This window comes from Perognathus longimembris, chromosome 6, assembly GCF_023159225.1.
Source record: "Perognathus longimembris pacificus isolate PPM17 chromosome 6, ASM2315922v1, whole genome shotgun sequence".
Taxonomy (NCBI): Eukaryota; Metazoa; Chordata; class Mammalia; order Rodentia; family Heteromyidae; genus Perognathus; species Perognathus longimembris.
In genome coordinates, this window is record NC_063166.1 from 70939985 (window position 1) to 70963864 (window position 23880).

Here is a 23880-nt window from a genome sequence, read left to right on the forward strand (position 1 = left end):
ATGACTTCATGATTGAGGACATGGTTCCACTTTACATGATGAAAAAACCGGAAGCCAATACATGTGTTTGAGCTGCTCTTAGGCCCTGTCCTGGCCCTGTTATTGCAGCAAGGGAGGCAGACAAATTCCTCACCCACATACAGCCACAGCCTAATCCAGGAGATACTAATCAATAAGTAAAAGGCAGCCTCAGGTTTAGGGTAAGTAGTTCAACTTACGATCTTCCCATTTTACAATGGTGTGAAGAGCATTCTAGAAAGAGAACTTCAGATCTGGGGGGGTTTGAGAGCCTCTCCCAAGGCTAGCCATGGTATAATATTCTCTGTGACTGCCCACATACAGGCTGATGTAAATGTTCTGTGTGTGTTTAAGGTTGGATAGGCTAAGCTTTGATATTTAGTAGGTCAAATGCATTAAATACATTTTTTACTTAAATTTATTTTCGATTTCCCATGGGTTTATTGAAACATAAACCCACAAAAAGTCAATGATCGGACTGGTTGTGGTGGTTCCATGCCTGTGATCCCAGATATTCTGGAGGTAGAGATTGGGGAGGAGGACAATGGGTCATGGTTTGAGGTCAGCCGAGGTAAAAGGTTTGTGAGACACTTAGGGCCTGAGCACTGTCCCTGAGCTTTTGTGCTCAAGGCTAGGACTCTACCACGTCAGCCACAGCTTCATTTCCAGCATTTTGCTGGAGGTAATAGTCTCATCGACTTCCCTGCTCCTTGCTTACTTCAAACTGGGATCCTCAAATCTTAGCCTCTTGAGTTGCTAGGATTACAGTTGTGGTCCACCGCTGCCAGCCACTCAGTGACCTTGGCTGTGCCTCTTCTGCTAGTAGAATTCTTCCGTCATGCACAGACCATCTTCATCCGACTCACACACATCCTGTTGTGTGACAGATATGGTGTCCCCTCCCTCCCAGGAAGACATTTCCTGATCTTCCCTCCACCAAGCCCTAGGAGGCCATTAGTTTTTCATCTGGTTTTGCTTCGAGAAGTGAGTGGCCAGCCTCAGGTCATGCAGATGGTGAGCAGAGATGCTGGAGCACACACCCAAGCCACATGGCCCCTCATCTTACCAGAAGCTTCCAACTCTAGGATAGGTACCACCCTCTAGGGGGTGAGAGGGGGCTGAATCCCAAGGAATCCCTGATTGTCCTGTCCACCAGCCACTGTCCTTAGGGCCTCAGACACAACAACCCAGAACACTGTGTGGTGTGGACAGAAGTGAGGTGCTTGATAACACTGTCCCATACCCCCACCCCCAGTTTTCAACCCCTCACACCACCCCTAGCCCCCACTCCTCAGGCCTCAGGCTCCAAATCCAAACAAACACAAAGCCAAATGACTTTCACTCCGTCCTTCCAATCCAGTGATTTTGGAAGAGAATAAATACAGAAGCCAGTGGCATGAATAGAAATTAATATAGAACTGTGCTAACTGCACAGGGATGCTTTTTAAAAAGGAAAAAAATCTCCATTTAAAAATCTCAACACAAATAGACTCTTGTAAGGTCAAATGAAAGATAAATGCCTCAGGGAAGCAAAGAAGTTATCATTTGGACTGAAGTCCTCTCTCTTTCTCTCCCTCACTGTCTCTTCTACTACTCTCATTCTGCCTCCCTTCAATATGTATATCTACCCTGACTCTCTGCCCCTCCTTATCTGTCATTTGTTACTGTCACTCTGTGTGTGTGTGTGTGTGTGTGTGTGTGTGTGTGTGTGAATGTGTGTGGTGTGTGTGTGTGGATTACTAATTCTCTGGTTTTCAGTTTTGTGGCAGAATTTCAACCTCTGGAGAGTAGTGTGACCTTGGCCTAGTCATTGTCCAGCATGGAGTTCCTGTTGCCAAGGGGAAATTAAGCCTATCAGGGTAATTCTTCCTAAAGGAACATGGTTCCTCTATCCAGCACTGGGCAGTCTTGCTGCCCTCTGGGCTCAGGCCTTCAGGATGGGCAGAGACCGGGAGGGGTACCATCTGCTCACTGAACAAAGGCAGTGTGGAGCTGAGTGACTGCTCTTATGACCTTGTCCTCTTTCCTGTCAGGCACAGTCAGCCCAGGGTTGTCCTAAGAGAATACTGATTTGAAATGAAAGGAGAAGCTGAGATGTCTGTAAGGCCTGGTGGGCACAAGGCATTTCAAAGGGAAGGAAGGCACCCTGTGGAGTGGACCAGAAGCCAGAGGGAGTGTGGCAAGGAGGAGGAAGAGCTCTTCCACAGCTGAAAGGAGTGACCACTGGGGCTTGAACTCAGGGCCTAAGAGCTGCCCCTGAGCTTTTATGCTCAAGGATAATGCCCTACCATTTGAACCACAGCCCCACTTCCTGCTGTTTGGTGATCAATTGGAGATAAGAATCTCACAGACTTTTTTAGTCTAGCCTGACTTTGAATCATGATCTTCAGATCTCAGCCTCCTGAGTAGCTAGTGTAGGAGATTGTCTTTTCTATCAAAGTGTGTTACATTCCATTCTAACACTCCATTTTCACATGCCCTGTTCAGGGTTGATTTTTCACCTCCAGCTTCTTTCTTTGCAAAGCTGTCCTCCCTTTGTTGGTGAAATGTGTCCATCAAGATGTAAAGCCTGGGGCTGGGAAGGTGGCCTAGTGGTAGAGTGCATGCATGAAGCCCTGGGTTCAATTCCTCAGCACCACATAAACAGAAAAAGCTGGAAGTGGCACTGTGGCTCAAGTGGTAGAGTGCTAACCTTGAGCAAAAAAAGCCCAGGCCCTGAGTTCAAGCCCCACGACTGGGGAAAAAGAGATGTAAAGCCTGAAACAGACAAGAAATGTATCCAATGCCTAACGTATGAAGCTGTAACCTCTCTGTACATCAGTTTGATAATAAAAATTTGAAAAAAAAATAAAAAAATAAAGCCTGAAACTGTTGCTCAGACTCTTGCCACTGAACCCTTTGTTCATTAAAAGCCCACCAAGACTTCTTGCCCCTTTGGCTTCAATGTTGTGTATTAGCTGATGGTGAGAAATTGTGAGCCCTGAGCCCGACCAATCCAAGTAAAGAGGTGGGGCTCACTGCACCAGGATAAAAGGCCATGGCTCAGGGCCCACCACACACATGTGTTTCTCTTGTGAGCCCTTCTGTGCAGACATAAACTGCCTTGCCGAGTTTATTTTGAATTGGCGTCCTCATATCCTAAGATATTCTGAGATATCTTTCACACTACGATTACAGGCTGGAGCTACAGGGTACCTGGCTTGTATTTGAGATGCTTAAGCAGGAGTCCAGGAACTCCACGGAATAGGTGCCTTTGGGGACCTATGAACACAATCTGGGATCTCTAAACATTTCTTCTGGGTAGAAGAATCAATGATTTTGTAGAATACGATGACTCACCAGGATGTGAAGACACGCCTGCGTGGGTAGTGTGAGGACCCCAGTACCCACTGTGCGGGGATTCTGCGCCCTTGGGCTCTGGAAGACCACAGGGCCGCGCACAAGGCCAATCAGGACCATGGACAGAGCACGGCGCCGCGGGTCACGGGCAGAGCGCAGGGCCGAGCAGCCGTCTCGAGGCCGTTCAGAACCACGGACAGCTCACAGCCCAAGGCCTCCCGGTGCAATCGCTGAAGAAAAAAACCCCAGCCTGCCCAGAATCGGTGGGACAGGAAGTCAAACGGGCAACAGGCACAGATGGCTTCTGCATCCTTCTATTTTTCTTTCTTTCTTTTTTTAAGTATGAAAGAGCCCCAAATGTTGCAATTGTCCTCACTGTGACATTTCTCCCAACATGGGGGCCACCCACCCCTCTGCCTCCACCAACGGTGACCCAAAGGCGATGGAGCCCGGCAGTGGCATACCCCAGTGACAGATTAACGCTGCCAACCACCGACACAAAACCATTTGGTGTGGGGAAATGATAGATGCTAACACTCATTTTAAACACAGGCAACTGTATTCCTGCAGACAGGCGCCACGGCTGGAATTTAGGACACAGCTGCTAGGTTCAGATAAGGTGCAGAACCATCCCTGCATACCGCGATGTTACTTAATAATGAAAATGTGGTGATTGATGTTGCTGTCTGTAGGATATAACCTCCCCATTTGGAGGTTTTCAGCTCCCAAATCATCCATTCCACTGTTTTTTTCTTTCTTTTTTGGGGAAAGGGTATGTGGGGAGGGGATACATAAAAGCTGGGGCTGGGGACTGGCAGCAGGAAGCTCACGATCCTAAAGAATTTGAAAGGAAAAGAAAAGGTCCAAAGAGCTTAGTTTGAAAGAATTCAATTCAGGCGAGCTCACCTGGGACAGCAAGTTCAATGTGAAGAACTGGGTTACAGTTGCCCTCCATAGTTTTATGGTCAAGGGTTCCTGTGCCACCACCCCCACCCCCATTTCTATGATGTCACTAGGAGCCAATCAGAGTTTTGTTTTTTTTTATTTGGAGTGTTACCTCTGACCTCTGAGCTCTGGGAAAGATTGGCCTCGTGTCTACTGCCTCCTACAGCACCCCCTAGAGGAAACCTCAAACTCAGCACATTCAGGGCATGCGGGAGAGCCTAGGTTATACTATTTGGATATTCTAGGCCAGACTGTGCAAACTTGCCTCTGCCTCTCACTTTGGCAAGTGACCACATAGAAGGTTGATACCTGGAAATTATGCCCTAATTCTTCCTCTTCCTCATCTCTCAGACCCAGCATCCCAAACCTAATATATATTTGAAAACTAGAAGAATGGCCTAAGCGGTGGAACACCAGCTGTTGAGCAAAAACCTGAGTGCGAGCATGAGGCTTTCGGTTCGACCCTTGTAAAATGTGTGTGTACATGTATTTGTGTGTGTGTGTGTGTGTGTGTGTGTGTTCCTGTGGAAGATGAAGGCAGAATCCAGACATAGCTTCACTCATTCCGTGATCTGTGCATTTTTTCAAGAGACATGTGTTGAGCATCTACTGTGTTGCAGGCCTTTGCAGGACCTGGAGAGTCACTGAGGGGGAAAATGGTGCCATAGGCACCTCACAGTCTAGTGAGGTCAGGTGTTCATCAAAAAGTTCTCTCAACGATGAGGTCTCTGGAAAAGAAAAGGGAACTCAATGCTCTGAGAGTATATGCTAGAGCAACCCAGGGAACCTGGAAGATTATGGAAGAATGTTTACCATTGAAAGAAAGGTTGAGCCAGGCACCTGCGATCCTAGCTGCTGGGGAGGCTGAGACCTAGAGATTTATTTACAGGTCAAGGCCAGCAGAGACAGAAAACTCTTCAAGACTCCATCTCTAATTACTTAGCAAAATTCTGGGCTGGAGGTATGACTCAAGTGGTAGAACATCATATGTGAGTGGAAAAAGCCAAGCAAGAGCTCCAGGCCCTGAGTTCAAGAGTCTGTGCAGGGAAGAAGGAAGAAAAAGAAGAAGGATAAGAAGAGGAGGAGGAGGAGGAGGAGGAGGAGGAGGAGGAGGAGGAGGAGGAGGAGGAGGAGAGGAGGAGGAGGAGGAGGAAAAGGAAAGAGGAATAGGAGGAGGGGAGGAAATATGTGTGGGAGCTGTAATGAGGAAGCAATAAGGGATGTGTTGTTCTTTTTTAAAGTCTTCCTAAAATATCAGGGAGTCCCACTGTCAGAGTTGCTGTCAGTCATTTACACTTGAGTATGAATAGGATTTTAATTATCTTCTTTGAACACAGCTCATTGAAGGGGAATGAAGAAAAAGTCTGGGGGCACTGTATGCTTTGCAGAAAAGCTAAAAGAAAAAGTGAAATAAACTGAAGGAGTTGTACAGAAAAAGAAGGCAGGGGCTTGAAGATGAAATTGAAGCTTGGTGTGTGTGTGTGTGTGTGTGTGTGTGTGTGTGTGTGTTTGTGTGTGTGTGCCTGTATGTGTGTGTCAGTCCTGGGGTTTGAACTCAGACTCTGAATTCTATCTCTGAGCTTTTTTGCTCAAGGGTAGTGCTCTACCGCTTGAGTCACAGTCCCACTTTTGGGTTTGGGAGTAGTTAATTGAAGATAAGAGTCTCCTGAACTTTCTTGCCTGGGCTGGCTTCAAATCTTGATCCTCAGATCTCAGCCTTCTGAGTAGCCAGGATTACGATGTGAGCCACTGATGTCTGGCTAAAATCGTGAGTTTCGCATCCCCCCTGGTTCCCTGTGTCTCTTGGCTTCACTCCCTCTCCCACAGGCCTCTTCCCTCCTCAGAGGAGAAGCTCAGCCCTGGAGCCACTTGTGTCCAGGGTCTGCCTGTTTTAAAGTTAGAAATCCCCTCTTGCCTAACCCTACTACTGGTGGCCCTGGGCAAACTCATTCCTATCTCAAAGCCAGGGCTACAACTTCTCGGTCTAGGGAGCTCTGCCCTCCTGGATCCTTTTGACCTTGAACCCATCCTTCTTCTCTGTAGACACAAACTGGGCTTAGAACAAAGCCCTCTGAAGTTCCTGCAGCCCAAACACTTTGCCATCTTTCCCAACGTTGTTAAGCTTTAAAGTCACAGAGTTGGGATGGTGCTATGGCGACCCCCTCCCTACTCCCAGGCCTGGGGGACCTCTGGGCACCTGGAACCCAGGGTGGGCTCCTTCTCAGCTCAGAAGCCAGGGAGAGGGAGGAGGGCACTGGAAGAGGCCCTCAGTCCCTGTTGCCCCTTAAAAGCGGCCAAATGCCTCCTGCTCTCCAGATTGCTGCTGGCAGCCTGGAGACACGCCTGGAGGTCAGGGGCGTGCCTCCGCCCCCCACGCAGCAATAATGGCCTCTAATGGACTGTAAACAGGCAGAGGTTGCTGTGAGATGTTTCAGAAGGCTGTGGCTGCCACCTGCACAATAAAAGTTCCTTTCTTTCTCCAATAAAAAGCTTGTTTGTTCCTTTCTCCTTAACCCTCTCCGGGGTCTTGACTGCATCTCAACACGCTGTCTCCAAAGAGGAGCTTTCTGGTCCGGCATCTCATTCTCCATTAACATTACATCTAGAGGAAGGTCTCATCAGGGGCCCAGTAGCTCATCATAGGTGCTCAGGAGGCTGAGATAGGAGGATCATGGTTTTGAAGCCAAGTAGGAAAGCCTGTGAGACTATTATCTCCAATTAACCACCAGAAGGGCTGTGACTCAAGTGGTAGAACACCCAGCCTTGAGTGGAAAAAGCCAAGTGAGAGTATGAGGCCCCAAGTTCAAACCTCAGTACCAGCAGAAAAACAAAATAAAATAAGAGATGAAGGCCTCTAGTCCTTCCTTCTAGACTGGGGAAATTGAAGCCCAAGGATGAAGAGACTTGCCTAGAGTCTCAGAGCTATGACCGCAGAGCTGCTAACCACCTCCCATCCTGGCAGCCCCCTAGTGATTCACATAGGATTTGTTTTCATTCAACTTTCCCAGGACAGTGAGAGAAATAAAAAGTGACCTTGAAGATTGGAGTTCTAGAGAGAAAATCAAAAGCCTTTGAATGACACTGACCTGAGTTCAAATCTGGATCTGCCTAGTACTTGCTCTGTGACCTTGGACCTGTGATTTGACCCCTCTGAGCCTCAGTGTCTTTATTTCTATTTTTTTTTTTTTTTTTGGCCAGTCCTGGGCCTTGGACTCAGGGCCTAAGCACTGTCCCTGGCTTCTTCCCGCTCAAGGCTAGCACTCTGCCCCTTGAGCCACAGCGCCGCTTCTGGCCATTTTCTGTATATGTGGTGCTGGGGAATCGAACCTAGGGCCTCGTGTATCCAAGGCAGGCACTCTTGCCACCATGCTATATCCCCAGCCCCAGTGTCTTTATTTCTAAAGTGGAAATGGTATTTCTTTTTTCTTTGTATTAGTCATGGGGCAGGAACTCATGGCTTGGGCACTATCCCTGAGCTTTTTAGCTCAAGGCTAGTGCTCTACCACTTTGAGCCACAGCGCCACATCTGGTTTTCTGGTGGTTAGTTGGAGATAAGAGTCTCACAGACTTTCCTGCCAGGCTGGCTTTGAACCAAGATCCTCAGATCTCAGTCCCCTGAGTTGCTAGGATGACAGGCTTGAGCCGCAGGAGCCCAGCTAGGAAATAGGATTTCTAAATAGGATGTTATAGGGATGCAAGAAATTAGGTGCATAGAATGTGTGTGTGTGTGTGTGTGTGTGTGTGTGTGTGTGTATGTACACATGCACACATGCCAGAACTGGGGCTTGAACTAAGGGCCTCCTCCTCTGCTTGAACCACACCTCCACTTCTGGTTTTCTGGTACACTTGAATCTTCCTAGAAGAAGAGCTCTGAGCACTGGGGCCACCACAGGGAAAGCATTGCCCCAGTCCCCAAGCCTTTCGGGCCTATAGAACCCTTCAGGAGAAGGTCCTCAAGGTCACCCGGTGCCAGGTGGGCCAAGGGCAGCCCCTCCCTTGGGATCCCTGGGCTGCCTGGGGAGGGGATGCCGTGAAGGCCATAAATAAGGACAATGAGCAGCAGTAATTCTGGCCTCTCTGGATGGCCATTTCCCGTCACGCTGCTACTTTTAGTGCCACCATTGTCACGCCAAGGCAGGGGAGGTTGGATGGCTCACTCATGGCCATTTTTCTGAGCCTGTTAGATACCAGCCAGGAGGGAGGGGATAGCCCTCTCCAAGCCTTTTTGAGTATCCTCAAAAGGTTTCTTCTTTTTCTTCTTCTTCTTCCTCTTCCTCCTCCTTCTTCTTCATCGTCATCTTCTTCTTCTTCCTCTCCTCCTCCTCCTCCTCCTTCTTCATCATCTTCTTCTTCTTCCTCTCCTCCTCTTCCTCCTCCTCCTCTTCCCCCTCTTCCTCTTCCTCCTCCTCTTCCTCCTCCTCTTCCTCCTCCTCCTCCTCCTCCTCCTCCTCCTCCTCCTCTTCTCCTCCTCCTCCCTTTTCTTCTTCTTCTTCTTCTTCTTCTTCTTCTTCTTCTTCTTCTTCTTCTTCTTCTTCTTCTTCTTCTTCTTCTTCTTCTTCTTCTGGCTTGAACTCAGGGCCTGGTCACTGTCCCTGAGCTCCTTTTGTTCACGGCTAGCTTTCTACCACTTTGAGCCACAGCACCACTTCTGGTTCTCTGGTGCTTAATTGGAGATGAGTCTCATAGCTGTTCCTGCCTGGGCTGGCTTTGAACCTTGATCCTCTCAGATCTAAGCCCCCTGAGTAGCTAGGATTACAATTGTCAGCTGCCAGTGCCCAGTGAAAGCTGTTTCCTCTTGATCACCTTTTCCCTAGTGCCCCACCCAGTGCTGTTGATTTGCACCAGGGATCCCCCCAGGCGGGGGTGGGCAGAGGAGATGCAAAACCCCTTACCCCTGGTTTGTGTTGCTAGTGTCTCTACCACATCCTTTCTCTGATGAATCTGCTTTTCCCTCTGAGTCCCCTTCTCCTACTCACCAGTCCTGTGGGGATAACATTTGCTAAGGTAGTTTGTGCCCATTTTATAGACAGGAATACTGTGGCTCATGGAGCATTGTAGTGACAGATTGGGTAGAGGTTGGGTCTAGAGTCTGAGGATATTCTCCTCTCCCGTCTTAAAAGAAAACCCATTGGAAATCTCAGGGACTGTAGCATTGGACAACTTTCCTTTTCATCTCAGCTTTGCTATTTATTGATCTGTTCATTCTGTGGTCCCGAGGAAGTCCATTTCCTTAGTTTCCTTGACTGTATGTGGCCCATCATTACAAAGTGATGAGAAAATCTGAGTGGTAACAAGCGTGAATGTGCCCAGCACATTGTAGGTGCACAGTAAAGCAGCTCCAGCTACTGTGTCCCCATCCAAAACACCAGGAGGCAGCACCAGAGGATCCTTAGTGGAGGGTCCCGAGTCTCTGAACCTGACCCTCAGCTCTTGGGATTGCTTCTGGGGAGGCTACTGTCTCCTATCCAGGCTCACACACTTGGCCGGGCGGGGGGGCGGAACTCTAGTACGCCATTGCAGAGGGGGAGGCCCCAAAGGGAGGCCCAGCTGGAGCCCTGGCCCCAGAGGAAAGAAAAGGACAGGGTTGCCGGCTTGGGAAATGGTGTGAGAGCCCCAGCCAAACTGGGGAAAGCCATGTGAGATCAGGAGATTGTGTGTGGATGGAACACACTGAATGTGTCCCCTGCAAATTCTTATACGGGAACCATAATCCCAGTGTGGTGATATTGGGGGGCTGAGGCCTGAGAGCTATCTGGCTCACCAAGCAGGGCTGGTTCTCCCTTGGGGGAGGCAAAGGCAGAGGTGTGTGTGTGTGTCTCTATGGAGCAAGGGGGGGGGGGCAGGTAAGATGGAGTCAATCTGGAAAGAGGCATAGGACCTGCATACCAGTGGCCTGGCTCTGTCCCATCCACAACTAACCCACACTAACATGTGGCTGAGGCTGGGCAGGTGGGCGGGGCCAAAGTCCAGAGGCCTTAGTGATGGTCTGGAGTCAAAGACTTTGAGCCTCAAGAAGGTGGCTCATGCCTATAATCCTAGCTATCCAGGAGGCTGAGATCTGAGCATCTTGGTTTGAAGCCAGCCTGGAGAAGGAAAGTCGGTGCGACTCTTATCTCTGATAAGCTACTAAAAAAAGCTGGAAGTGGGCTCTGTGACTCAAGTGGTAGAGTTCTAGCCTTGAGCTAAAGAAGCTCAGGGACAGTGCTTGGGCTCTGAGTTGGAGCCCCAGGAGCAGCACACTCACATGCACACATACACACACGTGCCGGGCTCGGGTCGCCTCCCCTGGCGCGGGGATTCAGGCTCAGCTATGCTTCTAACAGCTCCCTTTCTCACCCTCTCCCCTGGTCACCCGACCCGCAGGTAAAGCCAGGGTGGAGTGGGGGGGCTCAGCATAGACCTCAAGTGCGCGCGGCCGAATGAGATGGCATTACCTCCCTTCTTACCCATAAAGAAAGCCAGGCGTACGCGGACCTCGGAGACACTTCGGGAGCAATCTGATTTATTAAGGCGGGGGCAAGGGCTAATGGTAGGAATGGACGAGAGAGGGCGGATCGGCCAGGATGCTGATAGGCTACGAGCTTGCCATATGACCCCCTCATGAGCTAACGTCACTCGGAAAGTGCCAGGCCAGGGGGAGACTGGGGGAGCATGGGCTGTCGAGAAAGTTTGGGGGCTGTTCCCAAAGTCGGTTCTTCTGGTTCTGGACCCAGAGAATTGTGGCCTGCTTCCGCATTCCCCAGGGCTGGGGGAAGGGCGGCATCTCTGGCGCGCTCCCAATGCCCATCCCCCGTCAAGTCCAAAGGCTGGACCCCAACATACATCCACAGTGGATTCCCAGTGGCTGGCAGGGGAAAACCAGGTTCCCCAGGTAGGAGTAGGGCTACTCTTCCCCCATCTTCCCTCCCTAGTGCCTGGGGCTGGTGGCCCATGCTCACCACAATGACGACAACAGCAGTGTTCATCCTTCAGCATGACACTGGCCCATCTCCGGGGGAGTGGAGGGTGACAGAGCTGCATCACAGGCGGTAATGGCTCTAGCGCCGGGAGGAAAATGACATAAATAATGTCCCATTAGAGGCACCCAAGTGCTGTGCTGAGTGCTGTGTTGTGCTGTCAACATTAGAGTCTTCATAAACAGACTCATTTATTTCTCAGTCCTTGCTGTGGCTGGAAGTGCGGGGGGTGGGGGGAATGGAGAAGGTGACCGGGGGCTGCAGAGGCAGGGAGGGACAGGGCCATAGTTGCTGGCCACTTGCCTGGCCACTTCCCTGGCCACCAAGCCCTCCCTACTCCTCAAGTCTCAGAGGTAGCCCAGTGTCTGACTTCCGCCGTGTACCCCCATCCACACTCCCCGATTCAGTCTCTGGAAGCCACACAGTACCCCACAGAGGAGCAGGTCCTGATCTGATCCTCACCTATCTGGCAGGGATGTGGCTGGCCCCTCAGGTGAGTTCTTCAGCCCTTCTGGGCTTCTTGTGAAGGAGAGGTGACAGCACCTTCCAGGATCCATGTAGACTCATGCAAAACCCAGTGTAGCCATGTAAACAACTGCCCTTCTAGCCAAGCACATGCCTGTAATCCTAGATACTCAGGAGGCTGAGATCTGTGGATCATGATTCAAAACCAGCCTGAGCAGGAAAGTCTGTGAGATTCTAAGTCCCCCAGTTAAGCCAGAAGTTCCTTGAGTGGTAGAGCATCAGCCTGGAACAGAAAAGCAAAGGGTCACTGTCGAGGCCCTAAGTTCAAGCCCCAGCACTAGAACCAAATCAATAAAAAAGGAGGGAAAGGGGACCATTGTGGCAATGCCCAATCTGGTTTTACAGCCTAGAGTGGTGTGACTACCCCAGGGTCACTCAGAAACTCAATGGTTCCACCAAGAGCAGAAGTCAGACCTCCCCCACAGAATTCAGTGTTGCTCTCAGGACCACTCCTGGGTCTGCGGATGCTGCTGCCCCTTGGATGGCCACTCTCCAGTCTGAGTCTTCTCATTGGCTCCACCCCCTCTCCTCCTGGGATGCTGGTGGCTCTGGCTGAGGCAGGCCCAGCAGGTGGGACTCGCCAAGCTGTCGGCTTGATGAACAGCTTCCCGTGGCCGAGCAGATAACGGTACACACACAGGTCAGGGGGGGCCGTGTAGCCCATCCATCAGGCCAGGAGCAAGGCAGGGGGGCTGGCACACCCTGGTGCCTGTTATCTGCCACAAATATGTTTTTACCTCTAGGTTAACGGGAAGAGTGACGGCCTGGCACCTGACATGGGCAAGGCCAATGAATCAGAGCCAGCCAAGCCTCCTCCTTCTCCCTCAGTCTCTGAGTATTCCCGCCAACATTCCGGGCATGAGGTCCAGCCTCCTGGGTCTGGAGATGCTCAGAGCCACCGCCTCTGAAGTGCGAGGCATGAACCTTTGAGGCTTAGCTGTTCAGAATCCTTACTTTGTGAGGTATAGGCTTGTGGTGTGGTTAAACACATGGGCACTACCAGGCTTACTTAGCTGGCATGGGTTCAAATTCCAGCTCTGCCACTTATTTGCTGTGTAGCCTAAAGTGAATAACTTCACAGCTCTGTGCCTCACTCTAAGGATGGTACTAACATCTCTTCCTGGGGTCGGGGGGGTGGGTGGGTGGGATTAAAAGGGCTAATCCTTCCAAAGTGCTTAGAAGGGGGCTGAGGACGTGGTGTGCTGCTGGCATTAGCAGAGATAAAGAGCTCTCCAGGACACAGTCTTAAGTCCTAAGCCTTCCAGACATGGAACATTAAAACCTTGGAAGCTTCTTAGGGCCACAGAGTTCAGAATTGTGCTACTTTAGCTATTTTAGGCCCACCTGCTGGGGGCCTAAAGCTGATGAGTGAAAGAGCTAGGCAGTAGCTTCCTGTAGTCTTCATCTCTCCCCCATTTCTTTCACACAGACAATTGATAGATGAGATCCTCAATCTATGTGAAATGCAAAGATAACATCAGACCCACCTTCCAACCAACTGTTGCCCCATGACACACAGTTCAAGTACATCCACTGCATAGCACCCACAGCCTCGTGTGTACATTTATCTACATATCCACCTAGTCCAATAAGCTGTCTATACATCTACCTACCCATGCACCTATTCATTCATCCATCCATCCATCCATCCACCTGTCCATCTGTCCATTCTTCTATCCATTCACCTGTCCATCTATAATGTATGCATTCTCCCATCCATTCGTCTATCTATCCATTCACCCATCCATCCACCCACCCACTTATGCAACACTTACTGGGCACCTATTACATACCAGGCACTGGGCTGGGCTGTACAAAATGGTATATGGATTGGTTTCAGTTCCTACCTCCCCCCAACATTCAGCCCAGTAGGCTAGAGAAGGCACAAACACAGCTCAGAAGATTGGCTGTGTTCAGCAAGGATTAAAAAAAAACACACCAAAACATCCAAAGGGGCAGAAAGTGATTTCTTCTTTCTGCTGTAGTACCTGGGCAGTTTCCTAGGTGGTTTCATGTCCCAGGGGACAAAAGAAGTCTTCAGGTCTTAAACAGAGTCTAGTCCTAGATGACCAGTGCTGAGAGGTTTCTTTCAAATACTTCATGAAGCAGTGACACACTCCTTGCTTGTGCACCTCAGCAGCTGGGTAGCTCACTACAAGAGGAGAGAAAAGTTCTCTGGAATTGTGCTGTGCTTCAGGAACTCAGAGTCACTGGACTCTGTTCAGTTTTCCCGCTCCCCAATTATCTGGAGGAGAGGCGACATGAGATAGGGAGCAGGAAGCACTTTAACCAGTGCCTGCTCCAAATCCCCACTTTCCAGTTATTGACTTGTATGGCCTGAACAGGTTCCTTCACTCCTCTGAGGCTCAGAATGCCTCTCTCTAAGATGGAAACAGCTCCTGAATACCTCTCTGAGGGTTGTTACAAGGGTCAAACAAACCACAATGTGCAAGATGCTTATTATTAAAATCATATTTACTAATGAATCTCAATTGACTATTTAAAGAGATTGTATCAGTCAACACTATAGCAGGAAGTTCAGCAGGGAGCATGAACCAGAAAGGAGGCACTGTTGGGAGTGAAGTCACCAGGAGATTACCCATAGCAGGAAGACACTACTGGACATCCTCCAGCCTCCTGCTTCTCATGTGTTCACTTCAGAATATGAATGGTAAGCTGGAGGGGACAGAGGAACAAAGGCAGGACACCATGTTCCAAGACTCTAGGACCTGGGCTGAAGAGGGAACTGGACTCACAGTGGAAGGGCTCTGTATAGGGTTAGAAGTCATGGAGGACACAGTGCTGGAGCTGCTGCCCAATGAGGAGAAGGCAGAAAGACTATGCCAGTTCCTCCCTCCCTCCGGCTCCTGTATGCATTCAGATCTAGGGAAACCAATCAGAGATCCATGGGGCCTGCCCTTAAATCCTGCAGAACCTCAAGACACTGTCCTATATGTACTTCTAGAAGATGAGTGGATCTTACACCTGAGGAGGGGGAAGATGAGAAGAACAGAGCCCTGGTCCTCAGTGGGAAACACAGAGACGCACGCTCCCACCAGCATGTGACCAGGAGTAACTCAGGTCCTGCCTTCTCCGAGCCTCAGCTCTCATTGATCTCATTAATAAAGTGGGGATAGCGAAGCTTACCTGGGTATGAAGTGCAGTCCACGAACAAGGGAGGAGAATAACAACCTGTCTACTGTAAAGCTCTGTGCATCTGCCACACATTGGCCGTGTGTCTTAGCTACAACCCAACTCACCATAAAGATAGAAAGAACTGTAGTATCCCTGACTGCCACCTTTGGAGCTCTGGCTCTTGAAACCTGGTGGGTTTTCCCGAGGTTGCTTATTAATATGCCAACACCCGGAGAGGTGTTGATACATTATAGCTAATACCTTAGTTAGCAGTTAACACCTTTAGTTAGCAGCTAACTCCTTAACGACAATCATCAGGAAGTCAGCGGAGAGGAGAACCTTCAGGAAAGGAGCCAGGAAGGCTCCATCCTTGATGTCTGGGCTCAAGGGGGAGCAGAGTGGGGCTCAGAGAAGAATGGTATTCAGGAAAGGCATTTTTTTTTCCAGTCCTGGGGCTTGAACTCAGGGCCTGGACACTGTCCTTGGTCAAGGTTAGCACTCTACCTCTTGAGCCACAGTGCCACCTCTGACTTTTTCTGTTTATGTGGTGCTGAGGAATCAAACCCAGGGCTTCATGTATGCCAGGCAAGCACTCTGCTGCTAAGCCACATTCCCAGCCCCCAGGGGAGGCCTCTTTATGGCTGTTTGGCCACAGGAAAATCCCATGACTTCTGATTGACTGAGTCCTGGAGAGCAGCATCCTGAATCAACCTGGTCCCTTCCCCAGCTGAGAGGCCTGGACAAGCTCCTTAACCATGATGACCCTGGGATTTTTCCTCCATTGAGTGGCGTAATCCAACCATGCCTTTTGGCTATGTATCTACAATTTCTGGGTATTTAGAGGTGATTCATAAATGTATTTTTTTTCATTTTAAGCACATCTGTATCTGTCAGCCTAAGTAAAGATTTGCTGTGGTAACAAGGAGCTCCCTCCTGTCTCAGTGGTCTTCAACCACAGGCTTTATTGTTGGCTTGCTGACCTGCCACTCACCAGCCTGCTGTGAGTCTACCCCATGCCATCTTTCTGAGACCCAAGCTGGGGAAAAGGGAGGAGGATGTTAGCTCTACCTTGAACATGCCAGTCCCACACTAGAGGAAGAACCATGTAGAACCACACAGAGACTCTGAAGGCTTCTGACCAGAAGTGGCACCAGCACTTCTCATTAGCCAAAGCAAGTCAAGATCCTCCAGCAACAGAGGGAGGAGCAGGCAGTGAGACCGGATGTGATGAACTGTTGAATCCATGCCATTTACCATGACAGCTCCACACACTTAATTTATCCAGAGGCCCAAGTATCCTCCATGCTGGAAAGCAACTTTGCTGTCAGCTCAACATCTGCTCAGCACAAAGATACCAGGTGGGGCTGGGTGCTCATGGCTCACATCTGTAATCCTAGCTAGTCAGGTGGCAGAGATAAGAGATCAAGGTTCAAAGCCAGCCTGTGCAGTAAAGTCTATGAGACTCTTATCTCTAATTAAGTACCAGGAGAGCTGAAGTGAAGCTGTGGCTCAAATGGTAGCACTAGTCTTGAGCAAAAAAGCTCAGAGACAGCACCCAGGTCCTGAGTTCAAACCCCAGGCCTTCCAGGCAGCATAGGAAAAAGAGAGCCCCAGCTCTCTGCCTCTTTCTTCCTTCCCAGCTCCTGGCATGCAGAAGCCCCTGTCTCAGACCTCAGTTGCCCTATGACCCTTAAAGAATCATCTGGAAACCTCCATCTCTTCTTATGTAGGTCAAGGCTCCCTTACCTTTTGTCTGTCCCTCATCTTCGTTCTGGTCCTAGGATTCCTGGGCTCTGTCTACCTTGTACCAAGCAAACATCTTTGTATCATCCTGGCTATTTACTTTCTTAGATTCTGGGGCACTGGGAGAGGGCCCTTGGATCTGGTGATCCAGGGACCAATAAAGAAAGTTTATCATTGATCGACTTTGTAGATAGCTAAAAGCAGGAGGGCTCAGAGAGGTACAGCACCTGCCTAAGGTCATGAAGCTTAGTGAACGGAGCCTGGGACATCTGCTCCATCTGATTGCAGATTCCAGGTCCTTGGCTGGGAAGGCAGGAGGAGGCTAAGGTGTGGGGATGGGGTCAGGGGTGAGGGGGTGGGAGAATACTTTGCAACTCCTCACTCCCACCCAGCTCAGCCCTGTCAACGGCTGAGCACAGCCCAGTCCCCAAAGGGACAAGGTTGCCTCTTGCTGAGTGACTGCAGACCACATTTTTCTTAATCTAAATTGAAAACTGCTCAAGTAGAAAAATCATTTCACTCCTTCCATCTCAGAAAGGAAAAGAAGAAGGGAGAAGGAGGGGGCAGTGGGGGAAGGGGCGTGGCCAGAGAACAGGCAGGTAGCAGGGAGCCTGGCACTGAGCTGGCGCTGAGTTTGCATTGGCCGGTTCAGCTTGCCCTGAAGGAGGGGGGGAAGGGGGCCCACCTGGCTGCTGCCACAGCTGGTCAGCAGGTGCCAGATGCAGATTGAGGGTCGAATCTGGGCGGAGCTCCCAGGGTAAGATACTACTGTCTCCAAAGGGCTTCCTCTCCATCCTTCCTCTTTTCATTCCTTCCTCCACCCCACAAATGGCAATGCAACACCCCTCTTGGAGTTGTACTTTTCTTTTTCTTTTCTTTTCTTTTTTTTTTTTTTTTGGCCAGTCCTGGGGCTTGAACTCAGGCCCTGAGCGCTGTCCCTGGCTTATTTTTGCTCAAGGCTAGCACTCTGCCACTTGAGCCACAGCGCCACTTGCAGCTTTTTCTGTGTATGGGATGCTGAGGAATCGAACCAAGGGCTTCATGCATGCTAGGTAAGCACTCTACCGCTAAGCCACATTCCCAGTCCCCTTTCAACATCTTTGTCTGGTCCCAATATGGGTGTGGTATCCTTAGGCAAACCCCTTCAGGTCTCTGGGCCTACTCTCCCTATCAGAATTAAAGTACAAGGGGACAGCTTCAGGGCCGATCCCTCCTCCCTGCCTCCTCTGCTGCCCTTCCTGCCCCACCATCCATCCCCAGACTCATTTTACAGGTCAGTTCCCTTTAATTAGCGGTGCTCTGAGCCTTTTCCCTTGCAAAATGGAGACCGAAGGTTCATCAAAATCTCATTAACCTCCCTTCTCCCCGTGGCCCTGCAGGGGTCAGGCCTTACCCAGGCTGGGGTATCTCCTCTCAGCAGGCTAGGGGCCCAGGTCTGTCTGGGGCTGGGGCTGGCCAAGACACTGCATCAGTGGTTCCAGACAATATTCTGGCCACAGCACCCAGCCCTGCTTGTTTTGGCCCCCTTGGGGTCAGAGGACAGAAGGGCCCTTCAGCATTTTAATTTGAAAACCTGCCAGGGACTGAGGGACACTGGGAGCAGAAGGGAATGGCTGCCTTCTGATGAATTAATATTTTACTCGGAGCTGGCAATTTTCTCTGCTTTCATGTTGCCGGGCTCTTTTCCTTTTCTTTCATTATTTCCTTACTTGGAGGAGCAACCATGTCCCCTTTGCCGTGGCCTCATTTTTCAGCCTCTCTCTCTCTCTCTCTGGGCAGCCGGAGCTCACCTGCTGGCCCTGTTCAGCTCAGAGACCTCTGAGGAGCTTTCAAGAGGAGGGACTTACAGGGGTCCCAGCAGGTTGCCCCTGCCTTGGGCAAGCTGCTTAGGCTCTCTTGCTCCCGCCTTCCCTGATCTCTTTAGAGTATCAATTGAGATCGTGTATTTAGTGCCCATATAGCACAGTGTCAGTGTCTTGCAACATGAATGTGAACTTGTCAGAAATCCCACCAGTAGGTACTAACGTACCTAGTCAAGAGAAATGAAAACATGTGTCCACTGAAGACCTGTGTAAATATTCATGACAGCTTTATTCAGAGATGCCCTAAGCTTCACACAAGGCGAAGTCCAGCAACTGGCAGGTGGATAAACTGTGCATGGGAATATTATTTGGTGGTGAAAAGAACTGACCAATACTTAGAAAAACATGGAAGGATATCAAAAGCATTCTACTAAGTGAAAGAACCAGAGACCCTCCCTTCTCCTCTATGTCCTCCAAAGGCTCAATTCTGCATATTTCCATTCCATGGCAGTCCAGAAAGAAGTCAGAGTGTAAGTAGCTAAAAAGAGAAATCCAGGGATGCTAGGCTGGGTCTCAATGTACTGGGGGCACAGGTATCTTTGTGGTCATGGAAAAATGTGTGTCTATCGGCCTACTGGCACATGTGTGTCTTTCACACTCACCTGGCTGCACACTTGAACAGAGTGAATATGACTGGGAAATTATATCTCAGTAAACATTACTTTAAAACTTATTGGGCAATAAATAGACTAGTTAGTTAATTAGAAATTGTATTTTGTTGTTTGACAGAGGTATAGGGAGCCAAATTATACTGGGTCATAAAATGCCCAATTGTCTGGGCGTATGTGGGAAATGTTGACAGTCAGGGGGTGTCCTCACCTAATCCTCACCCCACACCTGGGAACACAGCCACCCCTCCCCAACAGCACAGCCCTGTAAAGTTCAGCTTTCGATCACACCTCTCACCGGGCTGCGAGATTTCCTGATCCCATATAAATCAAAAAATGCCAATCCGGTGGTAGTGCTTCTGATCCAAAGCTCTTCAGGCTCCCCAGCAAGCCTAGATTGAGGGGAACCATAGGCTCTCCTTGTCCCCTCCCCTGGCTGCCCTGGCCTCTCCCCTGACAGGGCCTTCTGTCCTAGATGGCTTCCCAGCTGTCCTTGGGACCCCCAGACTATTCAGAGAGGGAAGTCTCCGCCTTCTCCTGTTCTCCCTCCTGCTCTGGGCTTCCATGAGCTCTTGCTTTTCTCTGGCTCTCAGGTCTCTGCTTTTAAGCCATCTCTTCCAGAATCCTCTTCCTTTCACTGCTGGGTCACTGGTTGTAGCCTGGCTCTTCTCCATACCCTTCTTTGTTCCCAATGGCTTGCTGATTGTAAGTTAATCGTCTCTCTCCCGATGGGCCTGAACGCCTGCCAGGCAGAGGCTGTACAACTCCTGTGAGTCCTAGAGGCCAGGCCAGCCCATGCCTGTGTGAGTGCTGAATGCCTGTTGGCTGACTCCATCTAAGAGACTCTGGCTTTTTCCTCACCTTCTCGTTTACCCCTGGGGATGGCTCGGCCATCAGTCTCCTGGGTTGAAGGACTTAACACAGGTTGAGCTAGTTGCCAAGGTCACATGGCAATCCTGCCCAAGATGGGATGTGTCAACTCCTTCTTGCTTTTCTTACCTCTTGAGGCCAGCAGAGCCTGCTTGGGCTCTCTACAACCTTTCTTCTATTGCTATTATTAAATTTGATTAAAACATAAAACCTTATATGCATAGTGAGATGAATTTTTACTTAGTCATATACTCTAGACCCTCACCTGGAGCAAGTGAGATCATTTCTGATCTGATAGAACACTCCTCGTTACCTACCCTTCTCAGCCAATTCCCTCTTCAGAAGGGGAAGCATTTGGCTTGTTTCTTGCACCACAGTTCATAATTGGCTGGAGGTTTTTTTTGGGGGGGGGTGGGTGGGAAGGGCAGGCATGGTAGCTTATGTCTACAATCCTGACTATGAGGTTGGTAGAGGTAGGATCACTATTTGAGGCTAGCCTGGGCAAAAAGTGTGAGACCCTACAGGAATCAAACAAACAAACAAACTGAAAGTTAAAGGGCTGGGGATGTGGCTCAAGTGTAGAGCAGTAAATTGTCTAGAATGTGTAAGGCTTTGAGTTCAAACCCCAGTCCTGCCTCCCCACTAGGATGCTCTTATGTGTGTCTGCCTTCTGTCCCCATGCCTGCGTGAGGCAGTAGCTCAATTCCTTCTGCTCTCTCCTGCACACTGAACCAGCACATCTCTGATGATATCCAGTCTGGGGATGGCATTTGGGCTGTCTACAAAGAATGCTCCCTCAGCCATTGTGGGACATAGGCACCTGTTTCCCTAGGGCTGGAATGGACCCCAAGACACTCTGCTCCATTAGCAGTCACAGCAGGAAGAAGTGGGGGAGCACCTTTCATCTGTGAAGCCAGCTGCTGGCTGAGCCCAGCAAAGGTTAGGCTGCCTGCATTTTCCCCTCCAGTGAGCTCAGCTCTTAGGGGCAATTAGCTAGCAGTGGAGCAGGAGCTTAGAATACTAACCAGATCTGGCCCAGGCTGGGGAGCAGTTTCCATCTTCCACCTCCCAGATGGAGGCTCAGGGTGGAGCCCGAGGGAAGGAAGGGGATGGGAGAAGTGGGAGGGGTGAGGCCTGGAGCATCCTTCACCAGAGGCTCCCTGGTGGAAGAATGGGAGCTGCTTCTGGGCCTCTCTGCTCTCTTTCTTGCCTCCAGGAACCACATCTGGTTGCCACTGTGGCTGCTGCTTGCTCGCTCTGCCAGCAGCTCTGCCTCCCCACAGGACTTCTCTGTCCATTTTCTGTGGTCTGGAACAGTCCGGAGTTGAAAGTGAGCTACTCAGGAGGCTGGGATATGAGGACTGCGGTTTGAAGCCAGTGTGAGCAAGAAAAGTTGGTGAGGCTCTTATTGCCAATGAGCCTGCAAAAAAGCTGGAAGCGGCGGTGTGGCTTAAGTGATAGAGTGCCAGCCTTGGAACAAAAAAGCCGAGGGATAGCATGAGGCCCTGAGTTCAAACCCCTGTACCAATACCAAAAGAGAAAGAGAGAAGGAAGGAAGGAGGGAAGGAAGGAAGGAAGGAAGGAAGGAAGGAAGGAAGGAAGGAAAGAGAGCTAAATAATGTTCCACTCTATGAAATATATAGTGGATGAACTGCAGATGTCTGGCAAATTGTGTTAACATTGTCACACTCCTGACATAACAACCTGACATTAATAGGATTCTACTCTTAGGATATTCTTTCCAAATTATATAACCTTAACCTCATCCTGAGACAAACTCAAATGGATAGACCAGGACTTTTCAGAAGGGTCATGGTCATGAGGGAGAAAGGATGGTAAGGGACCATCGTGGCTTCTGCAGATGGCTCCTGGCACAGACAAGGGACATTAATGGAGAGACAAGCAGAGTTGGACCTTGGTCTGAAGATCACTTATGCTATAGCACCCGTGTTCATTGCTTGGCGTCAGTCATTATTCTGGGATTCTGTGGCGTGTTCACATGAGGGGAAGCTGGAGGAAGGACACCCACAAGCTCTCTTTTTTCTTTTTTAAGCTTTTCTGGCAATTTCAAATCATTTCAAAACAAAAGTTTTTTTGCTTGTAAAAAGACGGTGATATGTATTAGAGATGCTTAACCTTTGCTTCACCTTGAATCTTGTGGGTGAGGCTTACCCTGTCTCAAAATAACAGTTTTAGACACATAAAATGTTTTTAATATTTCCTTGAAGATTGATTATCTTGAAGTATCGTTATCAGGATATTGTTAGGGTTGCAATGCAGTGATTCAGCGCATGCTCGGCTAAAGATTGATTCACCACTTTTGGCCCCCAAGAGACCACAGCCTATATAAGCCCGACCCCAAATCCACCCCCCACCCCTCACACAGCCTCTGATCCCATGCAAAGGTTGCTGCCCCTCACTGTTCTCCAATAAACAGTCCTTGCTTGTGGAAGATCAAGTCTGGCCTGTTTCCTTTGTCCTTTCTCCTCCATTTTCCTAACACTTGGCAGGTGCAAAGCCTTGGGTTCGATTCATAACACAAACACACACACATTTTGTTTTCTGACATGGTATATATGTGCTTCTTTACTAACACTCACAAATAAGATCTGGCGACAAATGTAAGATCCAGTGTAATTTCAAAGGGGCAATGAGCACACACAGTGCTCCAAGGAGTGTACTCACACTACAAATGCGAGTGCAGCTGGATACTGATATTCACACTGAAGGAAATGAGACATTTCAGTTAGAGGTTAGTGAAAATGAGAATATAATTTTTTTCCCATTCGAGTTCACAGACCCTCCCTGAATTCTATTTTCAGTCTGGCAGTATCCATTACCTTTCTGTTATAAATGTATATTTATTGAACTGGAAAGAAGTTTCATAATATATTAGGAAAGAGGAGGGGGAATAGATTGCAGTGCAGCTGGGATAGTAGAATCCCATTTCTCCAAATTAAAAATGCCTGTGCGCGCATACGAGTGTGTGTGTGTGCGCGCGTGTGCACGTGCACACGTGCGTGCGTGCAATGCATTCATTCAATAAGCATTCTGTGTTCACCTACCTTGTGGAAGATCTGGCAATTTAGCCATGAAAAAGACAAGCATGGTTTCTCCCTTCAGCAGTAATTTGTAACAAAATGTGGAGCAATTGCTTGCTTTTTCTTCTGCTTGCTAATCTGTAGTTCCTAATTTTTCTAAGCAAACATGTATTATGGACTAAATAAAAAAAATTTGTTTTGCCAGTTGTGGGGCTTGAACTCAGGGCCTGGAGGCTATCCCTGGTTTTTGAGTAGTTAATTGGAGATACGAGTCTCATGGGGATTTTCTTGATCTGGCTGGCTTCGAACCAGGAACCACGATGATTAGATTTCAGCCTCCTGAGTAGCTAGGATTACAGGTGTGAGCCACCAGCGGTAGCTAGGATTACAGGTGTGAGCCACCAGTGCCGAGCTGAGATTTTTTTTTTGTTTGTTTGTTTGTTTTGGCCAGTCCTGGGCCTTGGACTCAGGGCCCGAGCACCGTCCCTGGCTTCTTCCCGCTCAAGGCTAACACTCTGCCACTTGAGCCACAGCGCCGCTTCTGGCCGTTTTCTGTATATGTGGTGCTGGGGAATCGAACCTAGGGCCTCATGTATCCGAGGCAGGCACTCTTGCCACTAGGCTATATCCCCAGCCCCAGCTGAGATTTTTTTAAAAAAACAAAATGTAGCTGGCCTGTGGTGGTGCCTGCCTCTAATCTGTGAGAAAGAGGAGGCAGGAGGATCATGAGTTCAAGACCAGCCTGGGCTACATTTGGATGCCATTAACTAGCATGCACTGTACATATAAAAGGATTTGTTGAATTGCAATGCATTTGTAAAAGTACTAAAACATAATT